Source organism: Lissotriton helveticus, chromosome 6 (genome assembly GCF_964261635.1).
Source record: "Lissotriton helveticus chromosome 6, aLisHel1.1, whole genome shotgun sequence".
NCBI classification, from domain to species: domain Eukaryota; kingdom Metazoa; phylum Chordata; class Amphibia; order Caudata; family Salamandridae; genus Lissotriton; species Lissotriton helveticus.
Window position 1 is genome coordinate 1,775,135,715 of NC_136067.1, and position 18,893 is coordinate 1,775,154,607.

The 18,893-nt window shown below is 42.0% G+C and overlaps 1 protein-coding gene and 1 pseudogene across 1 annotated transcript in view; both read right to left on the reverse strand.

Moving 5' to 3' along the window:
- The window catches only part of LOC144761441 (GTP-binding protein Di-Ras2-like), a 60,449-nt pseudogene extending 47,305 nt beyond the window's left edge, over positions 1–13,144 (reverse strand).
- The window catches only part of PRKCE (protein kinase C epsilon), a 1,245,727-nt gene that overhangs the window by 107,547 nt on the left and 1,119,287 nt on the right, over positions 1–18,893 (reverse strand). The gene's annotated exons all lie outside the window — the stretch shown is intronic.

The window sequence follows — 18,893 nt, forward strand, 5'->3', positions numbered from 1 at the left end:
CCCAACCCAAAGATCACGCCCGAACCCCTTGCTGGGATCATCACGTCTAGAGAGAGTCTCCACCTTTGAATATCTGGGTGTAACGTTGAATGAAACCATGTCCTGGGGAACACACCAGACTAGGGCTAATCTTAAACTAGTGCAGACCACAGGTGGCATTGCACGGATGATGAAAAGTTCCACATATCGACCACTGGGGCCGGTTATCCAAATCTACAAGGCACAGGCCAGGGGTGCTATCACATATGGGGCGGAATTGTGGGGCCATACACCTGCCCATAATTTGTCTATAACTGAGAATAAATTCATTAGACAGATAGTTGCACTCCCGTCTAGTACACCGCTCCTCCCTTTGAGGATGGACTTGGGCCTGAGACCCATAGCAGATGAATTGGGCCTCAGACCCATAGCTTTCTGGCGAAGGTTATGGAGCAGTGAGGAACTCTTTACTTACAGGGTAGAACTGAGGGAGTTTTTAACCCATCCCAAAGCCTTGCAGATTCCCTGGACAAAATATATAAAAATGTCCTGTGAGAGAATAGGGTTCCCAGATCTATGGTCCGATCCAACTAATGCGTCACTTATGATCCCGCAAAGAGTTTTGGCCAAGGTTTATTATGAGCAGAAACTGGCTATTGTTTTAGATTGCCAGCGCGAGGGGTCATTAACATCTGCATTTATACAAAGCAAGGATTCCTACAGGCTGGAGAGGGTCCTGGATGGGATGACTCCTGGGTTGACCAGGAAGCTATTTCTCCAATGGAGATATGGCACACTGCCTTTGCGGTCATACACCAGCTCCTGGTCAACACCGCCCTCCACCAAGCAATGCCCGGCATGCACTTGTGCTGAGGAAAGCGACCTACATGTGGTCTTGTTCTGTCCAACTTATAAGGCCGCCAGGAAATATTGGCTTTTACCCCTTATCAGAAATTTTGGTTGTAGGCAAAACCTCCCGATGTATAGAATTTTAAAAACTGATGTCTCGGGACCAACGGTGTTTGCACTAGCCAAATTCCTTACAAGTGTCTGGCATACCCGCACCCGTATTTTAAAGTCGCAGTTGATTACTTAAGTATAAGAATATGAATTTTAATGTATGACCTTTTATCTACTGTCACTTAAGAAGTACTAACTTTTTTTATGGTGGAAAGGTTTTATATTGTATTATATGTGTTTTATTGTATATCTTTGATGGTCAAATTGGCCGAAATAAAGATTGAAAATTGAAATTGATATAAAAATGCACATTTCCAACATATTACCTATAAACTAAAGAGAATTTCATATGTACCCTTGAGCAATTTTCTGAATATCTAATAATTTGGATAGCTACTCAAATTGCAAGAGAAACCCAATGATGTATACATGTCCTACTTTTTAAAATGGATTAGTGAATCTACCCACTATTAGGATTTGAGTAAATTCTACTATGTGAACTATCGGACCCAAAGGTTCGATGACAGCCCAACGTGTGAGGATTGTCACAATGGTCATCTTGTGTAGGATACAAGCACCTCACTGGCAGTCAGTACTACGGACATAAATAGGTCAATAAGTGTTTTTAGAACATTGGCATTTTGGAGCTCATTGGAGACAATGAAATGGGACAACAACAACTGCTGATATAAGCCTCCTTCTCCAACATTCCAATGCTGGTTTTTGTATTTTCCTTTTTAAATTTAGAACAGTCTAGCTTCAGTGAATATAATGTTCTAATAGCCCTTCGGATTCGGGTATACTAGGTATTAAAGACCCCTTTCCTCGTTATAGGCATAATCTTGGCACAGAGCTTTTGGCCACTGGTAAATCCCACAGCAGCAGACTCTGACACTGCATTATATAAGCCTACATTACCTCATAAAGAACATTTTTGGTCTCCTTAAAGACTATATGAGTGAAGAAAAGGTTTTAAGACAAAAATGTGAACCAAAAGATCTAGGTCCTCTCAGCATGTAGTGAATGAATTAAACTTGTAGAGCGCACTGCTCTGCCAAAGAGTGTCCTAGTGCTGAGAGGATTAGGAGACTAGGCAGAGGGTATCCAATTTGCTGAATGGTCAAGGTTTATAAAATTGTTATGCAAAAGGGATGAAGTAAGTCTTGCTCCTGTTGGTGGAATGTAAGGAATTACACAGTTTAGTAACAAAGTAAGAGACGGAGGATCCATCCCCAAAAAGAGCAAATAAACAGCTCGTCAATCATGGTGTCTGAATCAAATGAGCATGTTCAGAGTATAATTAATCAGGGTTTTGTATTGCGCACTACTCACCTGTTATGGTCTCAAGGTGCTGTATAAGGAGTGGAGTGGACAATATTGAAGATTTTTACTTTAGGTGTATTTGGGGTCAGAGTTTGAAAAGCCCAATGAGCCAAGCAAAGTGCTTTGAAGCTAGAGTGTCTACTTACAGGGAGCGTGTGCAGCTGATTCAGATAGGAGGAGACAGACGGGCATGAAATCAAGCTCGGAATAAAAGAAGCAGCATCATTTTCCCCACTACAATGTTAGGATCATCCTAATGAAATGTCTTTTTAACCTAGATTAAACGTCTACCCTCATTTCTGCCTGCAGGTCAATCACACTATCATAGCTCACTTCTGACATTGTTATGTGTATTTATAAAGTGCACCAACAAGGGTATCCTGGAACTGAGCAGGTGGGTGTCTCCAGCCCAGCCTATGGTAGATTGGTTAAGCAACATACCAGGCCTCCAGTTTCTTGCACAATTCAAGAAGAGAGGAGGAGGCTTTCATGTGGAGTCGGTTGTCATTTCATGCTTCAAGAGTGATGTAACAGAACACTCGTCCTGTTTAGTGGATGGTTGGTGGAAGGAGATGCGAGTGTTCATGTAGGTGGTTCCTGAGTTGTGTAGTGCCTTGAACGTGCATGTAAGCAGTTTGAATTAAGCGCATTTGTGTATCCAGATTCAGTGTAGTTTCCAGAGGTGTGGTGTGATGTGAGTTTTGTGTGGGAGGTTTAGGAGGAGTCTGGCTGCTGAGTTCTGAATGGTTTGTAGTCTTCTAGTAAACTGCTTGGTAATCCCAGGATAGATGGTGTTCCCATAGTCCAACTTGCTGGTGACTAGGGCAAGAGTGACGGCTTTTCCAGTGTTGCTTGTGAGGCATTTGAAGATCTTCCTCAACATCTTCAGGGTAGGATGCAGTGATGGCGTTGACTTGTTCAGTCATGTCCAGTCTGCTGTTGATGATTATTCTGTTGTTCCTGGCATGGGTCAGAGTTTGGCCCGCAACCAGTTGTAGTCCCATGGTGAGGTGTTTCTGCCGTAGATCACTACTTCTGTATTGTTGGTGTTGAGCTTGAGACACTTTCCTTTCATCCAGATAGCGACTTTGGACATGCAGGCAAATACCATGAATTGGGTAAAATTAAACTATAACTCGGAGTGACTTACGTTTCTCTCACTGCCCCTCAAGAAGTCTGCCAGGCCCATTATATCTTGATTTACTACACAAAATAATGACACAGATTGAAGTAAACAGCACTCGGATTTGTTTATTTTCAGGATTTTATAATGTTGTTAAAGCAAGTAAATAGTGGAATTCTTCTTCACTCCTCATCCCCACGTTGCATATCCTCTGGCATTGGTGTCTCTCATCCCCTACCTACTGTCAACCTAGTTGTATAGTGACACTAGGCGTGTTGATCCATCACATGCCTTGTCCCAGTGTCTGTTTCCTTGTTTGTGCCTATGACAGGACATTCTAGCCACACTACCATAGAGGAAAACGGAAAGAGTTTGTATCGGGCGACTAAGCCGCACCACTCTGTTTTTCACCAGGCCAATTTTTTTTGCAATTAAAGGCTAATATTATGTGAGGAAGGAAATGTGTTTTTAAATAACCACAACGGACAGAACATAATTCTTCTCAATGAGTAATTAAGAATTTTCTGAGCTATTTCTAGCTCAGGTGTATGTAAATATAGCCTCTGGGCCACCGTTCCTGTTTGGGAGATAGGAGGGGGTATTGGATGGATAGCTTTGCACCATAAAACTCCTTTAAATGCACTTTGTTTCAGGTGAGCAGATGCCAATACTATTCCCCCATTTAATGGTAGTGAATATACTAACCTGGAAAGGATGGAGCAGCTTAGTCACTGGACTCAAACTTGCATCCTGCAGAGCACCGCATGACTCAGCAGCAAGGGTTGAACTTAAGCCACGAAGACAGCTTAGAAACCAGTTGCGGCCACCACCTATCTTCAGCGGCCGCGAGTTGAGGGCGGGGGAAGAAATAATATTTAAGTAAAAAAATAAAAGACTTACCTGTCGCTCTGCTCCAGCTGACGGCCGCCTCACTACTCCTCTCTTCGGGCTGGAAGGGGATGACCACCCAGGGCACAGGTTCCACACCCAATCCAGACACTGCTCTCATAGCATGAGATCAGTGGTGGGATTTGTTTGAGCCGCCTCGTTTGCCACTCAGACAGTGAATTAAAGCCTATGGCTTTTCTCCCACCCAGCTGTGTAATACAGCTGGGTTAGAGAAACATAAGTGTGCATGTGTGTTTGGCCAGCCTAGGACAGTAGGCCAAAGGCACATGTGCATAAGTGCATACGACTCCCCCTCCTTGACATGCCCAGGCCAACCCGCCCTATACTTATTGCGGGGCTCAGATAGACAGCATAAAAAAATGATAATAAAATTGTGTTATTATCATTTTATTTATTAGCTGCTGGCACGGGCTGTGGAGCGACGCTCCTCCGCCATTTTTGAGGTGCTGCCCCTGTTAGAAACTGCATTTAATCAGATGTTTTAATATCATCAATTAGAACCTTTTTAACTAACATTACAAGCCCATAAGATTGAGTTGCCTTGATTGTTAAATGCAGTTCTTGGAAGAGGGTACAAAACCCACTGAGCAACTGTACCATGATTGATTATACTTTCTGACCTGAAGTTCACAGAAGCATTTCTGCAAAAAGTACAGTAATCCAATGAGCAGTCTTACTTGTAATAAAAATCGATGAGAGAAATGTAATAATACAGGGCTTTGCAATTGGCACATTAACCCTCTAACTATTTTAAGGCTCAAACCTGTGACCAGATATTCCAAAAGTCTCCAGCAAGCACAATAATCACCTGAGCTATCATGTCAATGTAATCTATTGATATAGCAGGTTTGTGACAAATTAAGCAATGAAACAAATTTCGCAGTTGTTCTACCCCTGGGTTACATTTGTAACAAATTGCCGGCATGTAGTTTTCATCTTTCATTTCAAGATTTTCCCAGTATACCCAAGAACTATGATGGACAGAGCTAATGACAGTCAGTTTCTGACATGACCTGTCCCGCATTGATTGTGCAAAATATGCTGAAAGAAAATGACAAAGGCAACTGTGGTAGGAAAGCTGGTCTGTCTTACTTAATTTGTCACAAACTTGCTACATCCGCAGATCATAGTGACAAGATAGCTCAGGCGATTAGTGCACTAGCTGGAGAGATGTGTGTAATCTCTGGTCACAGGTTTGACCCTTAAAATAGTGCGAACCCGAATTAAATTACTTACCAAATGCTTTATTAAAAATAAAATTTTGCTGAATTTACATTTATAAAAGAAGAATGCTTAATGCAAAAAATTGTAGTCGGCAACCATACTTAGAACCTGTAGGTTTGCAACATAGTAGGGAAGCCTGGATTTTTAAGCTGACATATGTAAAGACACCATGTTTTAACATGAAGGCCTATTAATCTGAAATGCTTGTTTTTCGCTTTAACTGACAATTGTGCAAGTTGTTTTTCATCTCTTAGCTGCAGACGTTGCAATTTCAGAATCTACTGTTTATTAGTTAATGAATAGACATTTGTTGTATTAAATGACTGATAGTGATGTCCACACCACAGAACATGTAGACAACAGAAAGGATGATTCCTGAGAAGACGATATTACAAACAAGAAAGGATGTGCCTGCAACATTTAAGGACACATGGTTGAAAGACGATTGTATTCTGGTAAGAAGATGGGGAACAGACCAGTTCCCAGGAGCGTGCTGAAATCGTATTGGTCAACATGAAGAAGAAAAAATATTAATGTTGCAACATACAAAATGTATGTTTATATTAGTGTGTGTTCCTGGACAAGTTAGACAAACTCTTTCCATGGGACTCTCGATTTGCATCAGTTGATATATGTCTTTGTTCTCTAACTCTCAGAGAGGAAACTCTGTACTCAGTTTTCCGGACACCTCTTTATAAGAAGTCTTAATTTATTCTTTGATTCGCTGTTATGTGAGCCACAAATACTTTCCAGCTTATTCAGTTAAAGTTATGCTCGATTCTCTCATCAGAACTCTTCATGGGTTTCTGAACTGAAAACTGTAATCCATTTCGCCTTAATCTTGACCTAGCGTTGAATAGGGCAGTTTCTTATTATAACGCCCTTGCTGCAGTTTTAGTATTAATGCTTTATTTGGATTCACTGAATTGATTGATTTTAATACTAAATATTGATTGATTGTTAACCTTTAAGGATGAATAATACTTTAATTTTAAAATATAACAAGATTTAAAATAAAACCCTTTTACTCAACTTAACTCTCTTTATTGACTCAACTAAAGTAATCAAAAGTAACAATGATTTATGTTGAGATTTAACTTTACGCCTCAGTTGACAACAAAGATCCATCAACCTCAGGTATGCAGGGTTCTTGGTGAGGAGTGAAAGGCCAGGGGAACTCCATGCTCCAGCAATAGTTAGAGGGTTAATGTGCTCATTGAAAAGCACTACATGTTATATTTCTGTCATAGATTTCTATGGTGAGAAAGACTGCTCATCAAGTTACTGTGCTTGTCAGATACCAGATGATGCACCAGATTAAGCTTTAACAGTATCATATAGTACCTTGCATGACAGCTCATCACATACTTAAAGTAAGGTTAAATTACAGATGGTGTCGAAATAATAGAATGTGACATAATTGTTGGCTTACTGGACTCTGTCATCCATCACAACTTTCCCACCTGCTCCTGAAACACTCTTTATTATAACTCTAGATGATTTATTTAATAGGTCTAGTCTGTCGAAATAAATCTCCAACCACAATGATATGGAAGGTGCTCTTCAAAAAATTGAGACACGGATTTGCACTGTCACTTTCTAACATCTGACAGTCCTTCACAATGACTCTTGTCAGCTTCTGGTTTCACCCATGTTGTAATCCATAACAGAATGGGCTTAATCTTTATTACTTCTTCTATATATGGTATACCCAGCTCCTCATGGCATACACAAACATAACATAACTGTGGGACTGATAACAATGTCCTCAGAAAGTGGTTTCCTCTTCTGGGAATTAAACATAAGTTGGAATAAACACACAACCCTGCTTCATATGGCATCACAGGGATACATTTTGACATAAATGATTTCAACATCTGGGGCAAACATTTTTGGCCCAGCTTGGACACGAAGTTAAAATCTGTTACAGTTGTTCTAATGAACTGTTAGATTCTAACCTTAATTGTGTTATCATATGCTAAAGATGTATCCAGTGTGATCCACAAGTAATGAAAAGTGGTAACTATACTCAACCTAGTACACTCAATATAGTGGTCCTATGCTTGTAGATTTACGGGGATTCAAAATGAGTCCCTTTAAATGATGCGTGCAACAAACTCTGCAATACTAATGCGACTGTAATAACTTACCACCGCAACCAACCACTCCAGAAGTACCCGATAACAAATAGAGACTCATATGAATTATGTGGTATGGGCAGGTGTGCATTACAAATTTTTATGTTTACGACCCTCATTCTACTGTGTTAGTAGAAATTTTACGACCCTCCTTCTACTGTGTTATTGTTTATGCTTTATAAGACACTTTAAATAAGTAAAATGTGAAGAAAATATCACTGAATCACTGTAATTAACTCCAGAGTTCAAATCAGCTGCCACTGCTACTCACCATTCATGGTTACAATACGACTACACGAGCTCTACTCACCATGGTACAGTTTAAAATACCTGTGAAACTCCATTATTAATATACATAAATAATATACACCGCTTCAATACTTAATCAATAGAAGCAACAAGCTGTCAAAGCAAGTCGCCCTTCCTGCGCCCTCATAATCCGTGTAATCACAACAACATAAAACCATTATATGCTCACACCGCTGATGACAGATGTTCAAAGAATGGAACAAAACAAGAAGGTTCCAGTTAGATCAGGTTGGAGTGGATGGCTCAGTGCTTAGCAATGTCAACATATCTCCTAAGATGTAATTTATCCAGCCATAATGTTATATCCCATTCAAAGTTCAGGGTGGTTCAGAAATACACTCTTGACGTTTAAACAAAACAACCCTTTGTTGCTGTTGATTTTTTTTCTGCACCCGTTGACACACTGCCAGCAAGTGTTGCACAACACAAGGGAACATGTGACCCATAGGAACAAACAGTGAGCTTATAATTGTAGGTATATAGGATTAACTGCTGAGTGAATTTTATTTTCTGCTTTGTTGATGTATAGAAGTCAGCAAAATGCATAAATATAAGACATTAACACCTGTCTCCTTGATGCATGTAGCTGCGATTTTACTTGTAAAAAAGCCTCAAGATAAGATTGTGGCTTGTAGAAAAATGGGGCACAGCTCTATAAACAGGCACACTTAACAGTGGATTCTATCAGTTAATAGGCTGCTTCAGGTAATTAATGTCTAATACTATTGGTGCTAAATTTGTAAAAGAATGAGTGCCAGTGGCAAAGCTCCACTCAAAAGCCCACAGTGAGTGCAAATAAATGTCAGTGCACCCAATGCCAAGTTTGCATTGTCTCGAATCCTTCTCGGCCTCTTTAATGCACCTCCAGACCCTCCCTGCACCTTTATTTCACTTTTGCAGATTCCTGCTTTCTACCTTTGTGACTGTCTTTTTTCTCTGTCTTTCAAGTTACTTCTTTTTCCTCTCTTGCACTTGGTAAATGTCTGATGCAGAAAAATAAGTGCTGGTTTCCAAAATTGAATGCCAGTGCCCCCTTGCCCCCGCAACCACTGGCTCAAATTAAGTACTGAATACTATAGGTGGGCGTGAGCAGGAAGAGTCAAACTTAGCTCTGGTCTCAACTCAGAAGCCCAATAGTAGTATGGGTTAACCACATGTGCGCGGCGGGTTTTCCCGCTGCGCGCTGAAGTTTTTAAAACCCCGCGGTTCATGACGAGCTCAGCTCGTCATGAGCGCACGACAGGTAAACCTCATGACGAGCTGAGCTCGTCATGAGCGCAGAAGGGGTTAAAGATAAACTAGATCTCTCCCTTCTCTCCTCCCTCCTCTATGCAATTTGGTGAAAGGCAAAATAAACTAAACATTCTGCATAATAAAGGAGAGATGTTGTAAAACAATATAAACTATCAGATGTATCTTCTTTTCGACTTACATAGGACATTTTGGTTAAATGAAATGCAGAACATGAAAGTAGACAATGAGCAGCACTGGAAGCAGGGGGTGGAAGGTGCTGCAGCAACACCAGAACACATGCACTAATTTGATATGGATGATGGGCCTTAAAGGAACCGATTTTTTTGCAATAATATTAATAGAGTAAAAGAGGCAAAGGCCAAAGGTAATTAAATAAGGTAATAATTATTTGTTTAAAAGTGCAAAATAAGAAACCATTCGGTCCTATTCATAGGAGCTATTTTGGAATATGCAAAGTAGCATTACTTTACATACTCCAAAAATTAAATTCATGAACCACTAACTGGAGATACCCATGGCCACTTCTATATTTTCTGTACAGAGATCTCCGTCCCACCAGTGCATATCACTACACAGGGCACAGGTAAGTATTGGATCTGGTAGTAAATGTCAGACGAACAAAGGTGAGGGGTGGGAAATTCCAGAATAATTACTTTAAAATGGGTGGGGTGATGGAGAATTGAAAGAAGGATTTAGGAAGGACAAGCTAATTCAAATCTCATCAAAGACAACAGCACACAAAATACACATTTAAATATCCTACAGTAGTACTTCTGACAAAACAGACAAAAATGTACTCCAAGGACTCTTGGAGTAAGTAAAGCACCAAACACAGTAAACCACTGGACACTCCCGTTCCGAACAAGGGAGGCAGACAATAAAGCAAACACGTACGAAACATAAATAAAATGAAATGAAGATACATAAACATATTTTAATATATTGTAAAAGACACATTTTTATAATTTTAAATTATTTTTCTTACAATTCTATTTTGCTTTCTTTACATAGAGAGTGCTCCACCCTGTGGCAGACATTTTCACAAACAGGTGGAACGTTATTAAAAGTAGCTTAACGCTCATAAATTCAGTTCCAGGAGTCTTAATCCATTATTTGAGGGAGTGGAGACTCGTAAACCTACATCTAGGTGTAAATCTATGCATGGAAGTGGTGAGTCTTAAGTAAAGCTACACATATGAAAATATACACATGCAAACTTAACTTTGTGAATGGGGCCTTTTATTTAAATGTAACAATTTCTATTACACATTCAGTTTGACAAAACAGATACCAAATCAAAGAATAAAGATTGTTTTTCCTTATGATAATAAAAAGAGGGTATGTCCCATGTTTACTAACTCCAATGGATACAAAAAAAGAAAGGTGAGACCTAGTGCCATTCAATATAGGGATGTGATGGGAATATATATGGAACACAGCTGCATCCAAAACAAACTAGGCACGTTAATTTGTGTTAGCGCAAGTCAGATTAGGATAATACAATTTAGATTTAAAAAAAAATATGTTTTGAGATCAAATTGACAACTGTATTTGCACAAACCAGTGTATTTATCATATTATACCCAGGTCTAATTTAATACCAACAATCATTGTTTTACATACAATTGTTTTGTGTATGAAAAATGTCCACACTGTTTTCAATGTACATCTTGTTTTACAAAGTTTTTATTTTATTTATTTGACATCAAGCAAATCTTGGATTCAGTAAAAGCAGCACACTTTGCAAATAAAATTTGATATTTGGCAAAAGTTACATAGTTCTTTATTTTTACTATGCTCCGCAGGATCTACAAGTGGATCCCCACCAAAACAAGGACGGTCACCCAGGCCCTTAAATCCTGAAACGGCTCCAACGCATCGGCACGCCTGTTCCTTGACATCCCTTGCCGCAGGCACATCACTCCCCACCCAAGAGACCTGCACTGGCTCCCCGTCAACAAGAGTATAATCTTCAAGCTCCTCACACACGCACACAAGGCACTCTACAACACCGGACCAGCGTACCTCAACAGCCGACTCAGCTTCAACACCCCCACCCGCCAGCTCCGCTCCACAGACCGCGGCCTCGTCTCTGTCCCCCGCATCCGAAGAGTGTCCGGCGGCAGCAGATCATTCTCCCACCTCGCCGCCAAGACATGGAACACCCTCCCCATCTGCCTACGGCAGACCCAAGACCTACTGACCTTCAGAAGACTCCTCAAGACCTGGCTCTTCGAACAGTAGCAGCACCCCCCCTAGCGCCTTGAGACCCTCGCGGGTGAGTAGTACGCTTTACAAATGCTATGATTGATTGATTAATTGATACTAGTAGAGTAACGTATGCTATATGTGTCAGTCAGATACTGATCCTTGGTCCAAGGGTGAATTGATAAGGCTCCACCAGAATTGAATCACTGACCCTCTGATCTCTTTGAGTAAGGTGTTTGGGATGAGCTTAGGGAAGTGTAAAGAGGGTTTTTTCTAGGCTATAGTGTTGCTCAGATTATGATAGGTTATTTCTTTAAATGTGGATCAGTAGACTTTAGATTTCTGAATTACGGTTTCGGGTTTTTCATCTTCAAAATTTCAAAGAGTAACAAATTGATCTTACAACTTCACAACAAAGATGTTTGTCTTCCTGTCATTGATGGAAGCCTTTGACAATTTCACAGTTATTTGATCAGTTTTTAACATGGGCTATTTATGCCATTATAAACGAGGATTTTGTTAAAAATGTATTGTGTTTTTTGTGAGGGCCTCTTCCAGTTTGGAGTTGAAACACATTTCATGGAGATGTGGAGATGTGGAGTGGGAGGTGGGGGGTTGAGGTAGTGTTAAATGGCGAAGTTTAATGGCAATTAGGTCAAAAGATTTTAATTGTAGTCAAATACATTCAAATATCAAAAACGGTTATTTAGGTATAATTCTGCATTTTATGGAATTTTTTACAATGAATGCTACTCTGCCACCAGCATTGACAGTTCTAACTGACCCAGGGGTCTTCATCCTTTTCTGTAGTGAGAGCTACTTCTTATAGTTCGTTTTTGCCGAGGTCTCCATGAATGAGCACTTCCATTTGGTGTCAAGAGCCTCCCCAGCACTAGCCTCAATCACCCTCTAGGAGTCGTCATGTTTGTTGCCCACCAGCATGATGGGAATGTTCTGAATGTTCCCCTTGGTCTTGCAGATCTCCTCCATGACTGCTTGATCTTGACAAAGTAGACCAGGATGAAGGCATGATCATTGGAGATAACAGCATCTACATGGCTGGGAATTGGTGGCTCTCTGCTGTAAATGTGATCTAAAGTGTGCAGATGTTTTGTGGCAGCTTATGAGTGAGTGAGTGAGTGAGTGTACACTTGTAAAGCGCATGGCTACCAAAGGCCTCCCAGCGCTGGAGACAAGCATAAAACGAAGGCGGGGCAGCAGGCTCAGGGGAACAGCAGAGTCTTTAGATGTTTGCGGAACCGTAAATGGTTGGGTTTGAGCTGAATAAGGTCCGGAAGTTGGTTCCAGCACTTCGCCGCAAGGGCGGAAAAGCGCTGGCCCCCACTCCACACTCGGTTCACTCTGGGAATATTGGCAAGATGTTTCTTCTCAGAGCGCAGAGACCTTTTAGGAAGATAGCGGGGAATAATGGCACGAAGGATCGGAGGGGCACTATCCGAGAGAGATTTGTGAGCAATACACTGTGCCTTGAATTGGATTCTCTCGGCCACTGGCAGCCAATGCAGAGAGGTGATGTATGGTTTAGCAGATTCCCGGTTGTGGGCCTGCATCAGAAGACGTGCCTGTATGTATCTTCTATTACGGGGATGTAGGTCTCCCTAAAAGTCCCCCTCATAAAGCGAAGTACCAGGGAGCTTTTACCAACCACAGCAGCTCCAAATACCACCACCCGATAATCATTGCTCTGCTCTGACATGATGCAGGCGTAAAACTTGCTCCTAGATGACAAAGACAGGAATAAATAAAGATTCCTCAAATTTATATTTCCAGAAGCGCAGAATACCTCGGTTTTCGCAGGCAAAGGCCCCGGCCCGCTCTCTAGACTCCGCTGGTTACCTGACTTGCTCTCCAAGAAGCAGCTATACAGCTAACATCAAGGCTCACAAGTGAAGAAACATGCTTCATAAAACATTAAGATGCAATTGGTTAATTAAAAGTGGAGAAAAACATTGACTCAATGTTTCATAGAGATAGAAATATTGTTATCCAGTTGAAATTTCTTCCATTGGAAACAAATGACAATATTTTTCTGTTCTAAATCTGGCACAATGTCTACTGTCCACTGTGAGCAAGAGGCCTGCTGTTTGTAAATGCAACACTTTGGAATGAGATACAATTAAAATAAAGAGTTTACTTAATCATTACATTAACTCTTCATTTTAATTTTCTTCCATTAAAAGCATTCTGAAACTTTATGTTGTCCTCATGTTATGTTATGTTATGTTAATATGAATTTGTAAAGCGCACTGACACCATAAGTTTCCTGGCGCTAAATATGTATAACAGGGCTGAGAGAATAACCAGGTCTTCAAGGCCTTTCTGAAACTCAATAAGGTGCTAATGGTCTTCAGCTTCAGGGGGAGAGAGTTCCAGAGCCTGGGTGCTAGGTAAGCATGCCTGCGACCGCCAAGCTTTTTCCATTTGAAGGGAGGTATTGCTAGTAGATGTAGGTGGGCCGAGCGGAGATTGCGGGCCGGACAGTGCTTTACAATGAGACCCTTCATAAAGTCCGGACTATTGCAGTGAAGAGTTTTGAAAATTAAACAGCCTGTCTTGAAAGCAGCTCTCTGTTCAATTGGCAACCAGTGCAGTTTACGCAGCAGGGGCCTCGCCGATTGCCATTTCAGAGTTTTATAAATTAGTCTTGCTGCCTGATTTTGAACAATTTGGAGACTGTGGAGCAAAGACTGGGGTAAGCCTAGGTAGAGGGAGTTAGAGAAGTCCAAGCGGGATAACACCAGGAGATCACGACTTGTACAAGTGCCGCGTGCGATAATAGGTGGGAGATCTTTCTGATTTTACGCAATTGAAACATACTAGATGAAATCACTGCCCCCACTTGGCCTTTAAGGGAGAGGTCAGAGTCAATGACCACCCCTAGGCTCTTTACCGAGCCTGAAGGTGTGGGGGGAGGGCCTAGGGCAGGTGGCCAGAACTGTGGGCCCCAATGTGCCACACTGTTTCCTGGCAGCATCAATTCCATTTTCCCTGGGTTAAGTTTGAGCTGATTAAGATTCATCCACTGCTGTATGTGGAGCATCACAGCTTGGAATTCTGTGGCAGCATTAGGGGAGTCCAAAGGGAAGATGATCTGAAGATCATCGGCGTAGTTGAATACCGTAATCTTCCAGTTTTTTAGTGAGTGGATCAATGTCCGGAGGTACAAATCAAATAGTAGTGGTGAAAGAGAGGATCCCTGGGGTACTCCGCATACTATGGGTGCCTGAGTAGCAGTGTAGGGACCCAGACGGACCGTTTGTACTCTGCCTAAAAGGAATGACTTGATCCACTCAAAGGCCGGGCCCTGGATGCCAGCTTGTCCGACGCGGTGCAACAAGATGTTATGGTCCACCGTGTCGAACGCAGCGGACAGATCCAGGAGCACCAAAGCCTGCGGAGCCCCCTTGTCAGCGTTTACCCTCAGAGCATCTAGTACAGCTAGAATAACGGTCTCTGTAGAATGTGCCGGCCTAAAGCCTGCTTGGTTGGGTTCCAAGAAGCTAGACCTTTCAATGAATTTAGAGAGGTACTTCGTGACATGGGCCTCAAGGAGCTTTGCCAGATATGGCAAGAGGGAAATTGGGGCGATAGTTGGACAGGTTAGCAGGGTCTGCCCCAGATTTCTTCAATAGGGGGACCAGTATGGCCTCCTTTAAGGTGCTGGGAACAATACCCTTACTAAGAGATTCGTTAAGGAAGGGGAGGATGCTGTGTGGTAGGGTTGAGAAAATATCCCTGAGGACAGAAGGGGGACAGCAGTCGTTGGGAGAGCCCGATTTTATACGGGTGGTGAGCTCTAAGAGGGTACTCGGGCTGATAGCGGGAAAGTGGGTGAAATTCAATGAATTGGCAGAAGAGGAATCCAACGGACTGGCAGGGGAGGGAAGGGGGATGGTGATCATGGGATTATGCTCCAATATTCAGTTGACAAGGACTTTTATTTAGGATTTAAATACCTCAATGCTTCTGTTCTTCATCTCTGTGCCCTGAGTCATAAATCTGACTCTAGCACTGCTCATTATCAGGCCATGCTATCTGCAGCCTGAAAGATATTAAAGTAAAAGAAACACAGCCTTCCCTTAACTTTAAAAAGAAAATGTGGCCATGTGCTTGCTCATTACTGTGAGCTACCCTGAAGGTGTCTGTGACCTACTGGTACTTCATGATCCACTTGCTGGAGACACCTAATCTAGCCAGATTATAGAGTAACCTTGAGGGACAGTAGAAGTAGGATTTGCTGAGATGTTTTAGCGCCATGTTTCAGTAACAAATATCATATTTAGGTGTGATCAGTAAGTATCTCTGCTAACTCTTTGCTATGTTTCGCTGCAGGTCTGCAGTTATGAGGGAGACATTTTAGGGAGAAATGCATGGTGGAGGACTTGACACCTCGGGTTGACTTCATTCCTATCACACTGTCATTGTAAATGTCTTTACTGTGAGAGGTTTGAGCTTTATCACTCGCTCAACATAATAGTGAGGATAGACATTTCTCTTGAGTGGATTTATTAGTAACGTTTGTGTCATAGTCCTTAATAGCTATTCAATGTCTATTGTTGCTATGTGAGAGATGCCACTCCCATTGCCCAGTTCATTGTTCTCAGGAGGTTTTTCCTTTAAGGAAGAGCTCTTCATTGGGCACGTTTGGATGATTTGTGACTGGTAGTTTAACATGTTACCCAGGGGAGAGAATTTTTGTAGGAGCTTGAATGAACAGATGTCAGAGTTCCTATTGCCACAATAAGGATGTTTTGGACTCGCAGCTGCTAGAATTTGTTAAAGTCTGGGTTTTTTCTTGATTTATTGCAAGTGAAGAAATTGGTCTCATCGCTTGGTCAGGGTATTGGGGGTTTGAAGATGCTTTTGTGGATGTGGAGGATTATTGTTAGCGATGTTGGCTGGTAGAGTTGTGGCATAGAGAGTACGTAAGCACTTCAATGATGTATGTGGAGATGGCTGAGAGAGGGGATTTTGGCTGGTAGTGGGTGTAGTGTTGGGGAAAACCTTGAGTGACAGAGGGGTCACGTTCAGTGAGTAGGGGGAAGAGTTCTTTACTATTCTTCCTTCGGTTGCCTACCTAGGGGCCAGGTTGGGGACTGGAGGTTAACTTGCATTGGAAGGAAGCATGGTAAAGTGAGATATGGTGAGGGGGTCAGTTGGGCCTGTAAAGCACTGGCATAGCTAGACCATTTGCTGCCCGTGGCGGTCCCTGCATTTGCCAACCTGCGGCAGCCGCATAAGAGCAGTGGGGTTTGATGGCGATTCCTAATGACAATCCCTGCAACGGACCACCTTTCTCCGCCCCCCCCATTGAAACGCCACTGCTGTGAAGGGAGAGTACAAGAACAATGATTTCTCTGATGCATCGGGGAGACTTGAGGGGAGAATAATTTCCTATGTTGACATTTTTTAACAAATACCGCAAGTATTGTGGCCCCCACATGATAGCTCTGGGCAATGTATAGTTTTCTTATGGTTTATTAAATTATACTAAAATATTTCACAAATATGCACACAAGTTCACAACTCTTTTCTGCTTTAACAAGGTATACAACCCATAAATGTGTACAAGGGCACAATATATTTCTAGGTACAATGAACTATGAATTAGGGGAGGCAGCAATCACTTATGAAAGGAAGACTTTGGTGTAAGATGTACCTCTAGCAACTAAATGTACTTTATGCAGAATTACTCAGATACACACACTATTCCCAAAACAGTGATGGGTAGTACCTTTTCCCAGCCATTAAATTCAAGACATGTGGTTTCCCAAATGTACACTTTTTTGGTATTATAAACAGGAATAGTGTTAGGATTTTTAGAGCTCCAGCCATAATGGAATTGTGTCAGTTGGAGCTTTCCACACGCACTAACTAAAGACCATTATAAGCTTTTATTCAGTAATTTAGCACCACCTCTAGATGGTGCCCTAAAACTGCTACCTTAACTTGGCTTATTGCTTAGCCAACCATAAATATTTAACTTCATACCAGTCTATAGAACAAACCACATGTGAAGCCCCATCTAGAAAAGTGTTTCCAATTCTGAATACCTGATGGGTTACTATAATGGAGAGGTGCAATAATGCAAAAATATAGGCAAAGGAGGAAAACAGAACTGAACAAGAGAGAAAAATTCAAACTGGTCAAGAGAATATATGCTGTTATTAATTTAGCAAAATGCTACATCCAGGCCTAGGGATGTTGATGTGAAGTTTTTTTTTTTTTGTCGGAGTTTTATATACCACAAACTTGACCCGAAGGTATCGGGGCACTTTACATGAGCACCAGTTGCGTTAGGTAGACAGAGAAAGACTTAGGGGCTGATTACGATGCCGTCCGGAAAGGCTCCAAACGGGATTCGGATTCCGCGAACCTATGTTTCCGACCGATTCGGACACATTTCCAAATGTCCGATTACGATGAAAGGAAACTGTTTGGGCTGTTAGAATCGGTTCCGAAAGGGATTCGGACAGCCTGAGTCGTTCGGAGCAGAATTGTATGCTTGGTTTCCAAATGATCTATTACGATGACCTATTCGGACCGCCATTCCGTATCGGTCTGTCTGACACGAAACAGCTGTCGGAATCTGACTTTTGGGGCCCGTAACAGGCCCCCCTTCACCTGGAGGCCCCCACGGGTTGGGGCCCGTGTGGGTACCAATGGGACCCCTCTTTACCACCATGCACAGTGTGGCAGGCCCAAAGGGGTGCCCCTCACAGGGTGCATGGTTTTCCCCAACAACCCTTTTTTCAATGGAAGCCTGTGTTCTTGTTCGGAACACAGGCTCGCATTGAAATCCATGGGAGTCCGACCAAATGATGTACGGAAGCATTGTAATTGCTCAGTCGGACACGCAGAACCTGAGTCGATCGGATACGATTCTGAAACCTATTCGGTCGGAAGGGTTTCCTAACGACATCATATTCGGCCCCTTAGACTTAATAATAGAAATATTTTTTTCCACAGAAAAAGTTGTACTATCTGAATGTGATATAAATCCGTTGATATATCAGCAAATCCATTGCAATACAACCTGGAGCAGTTAGTGAAGCAGGTCTGAGAAAGCAGCAGCAGAGATGGAGTCCATGCAGGGCTTGTGAAGACTCTTGATCAAGGTACATAAGGGGGATGCGAATTAACATATCTCTCATCCAAAACCACTAAGGGCATTTTTTGTTTTAAACAGAACTATTTGCTAACATACTCTACAGCATGGGTATTTACTAATATTTTCCCTGGGGCCATAAAGTATGGTCTGTGGTGTGACTGAGGGCTTCATTGATGCCAGTATTGTGGGGGAGAGGGCATTGGGGGTGGAAGATGACCACAGGGGGAAGTGAATCATGTACATAGTGTGCACAGTGGTTCGAATGGTTATTTTGAGAGGTTCGTTCTACACTCCCCTCTAAATTAAACCCCTAGACTCGATAGGAGTAACTGAT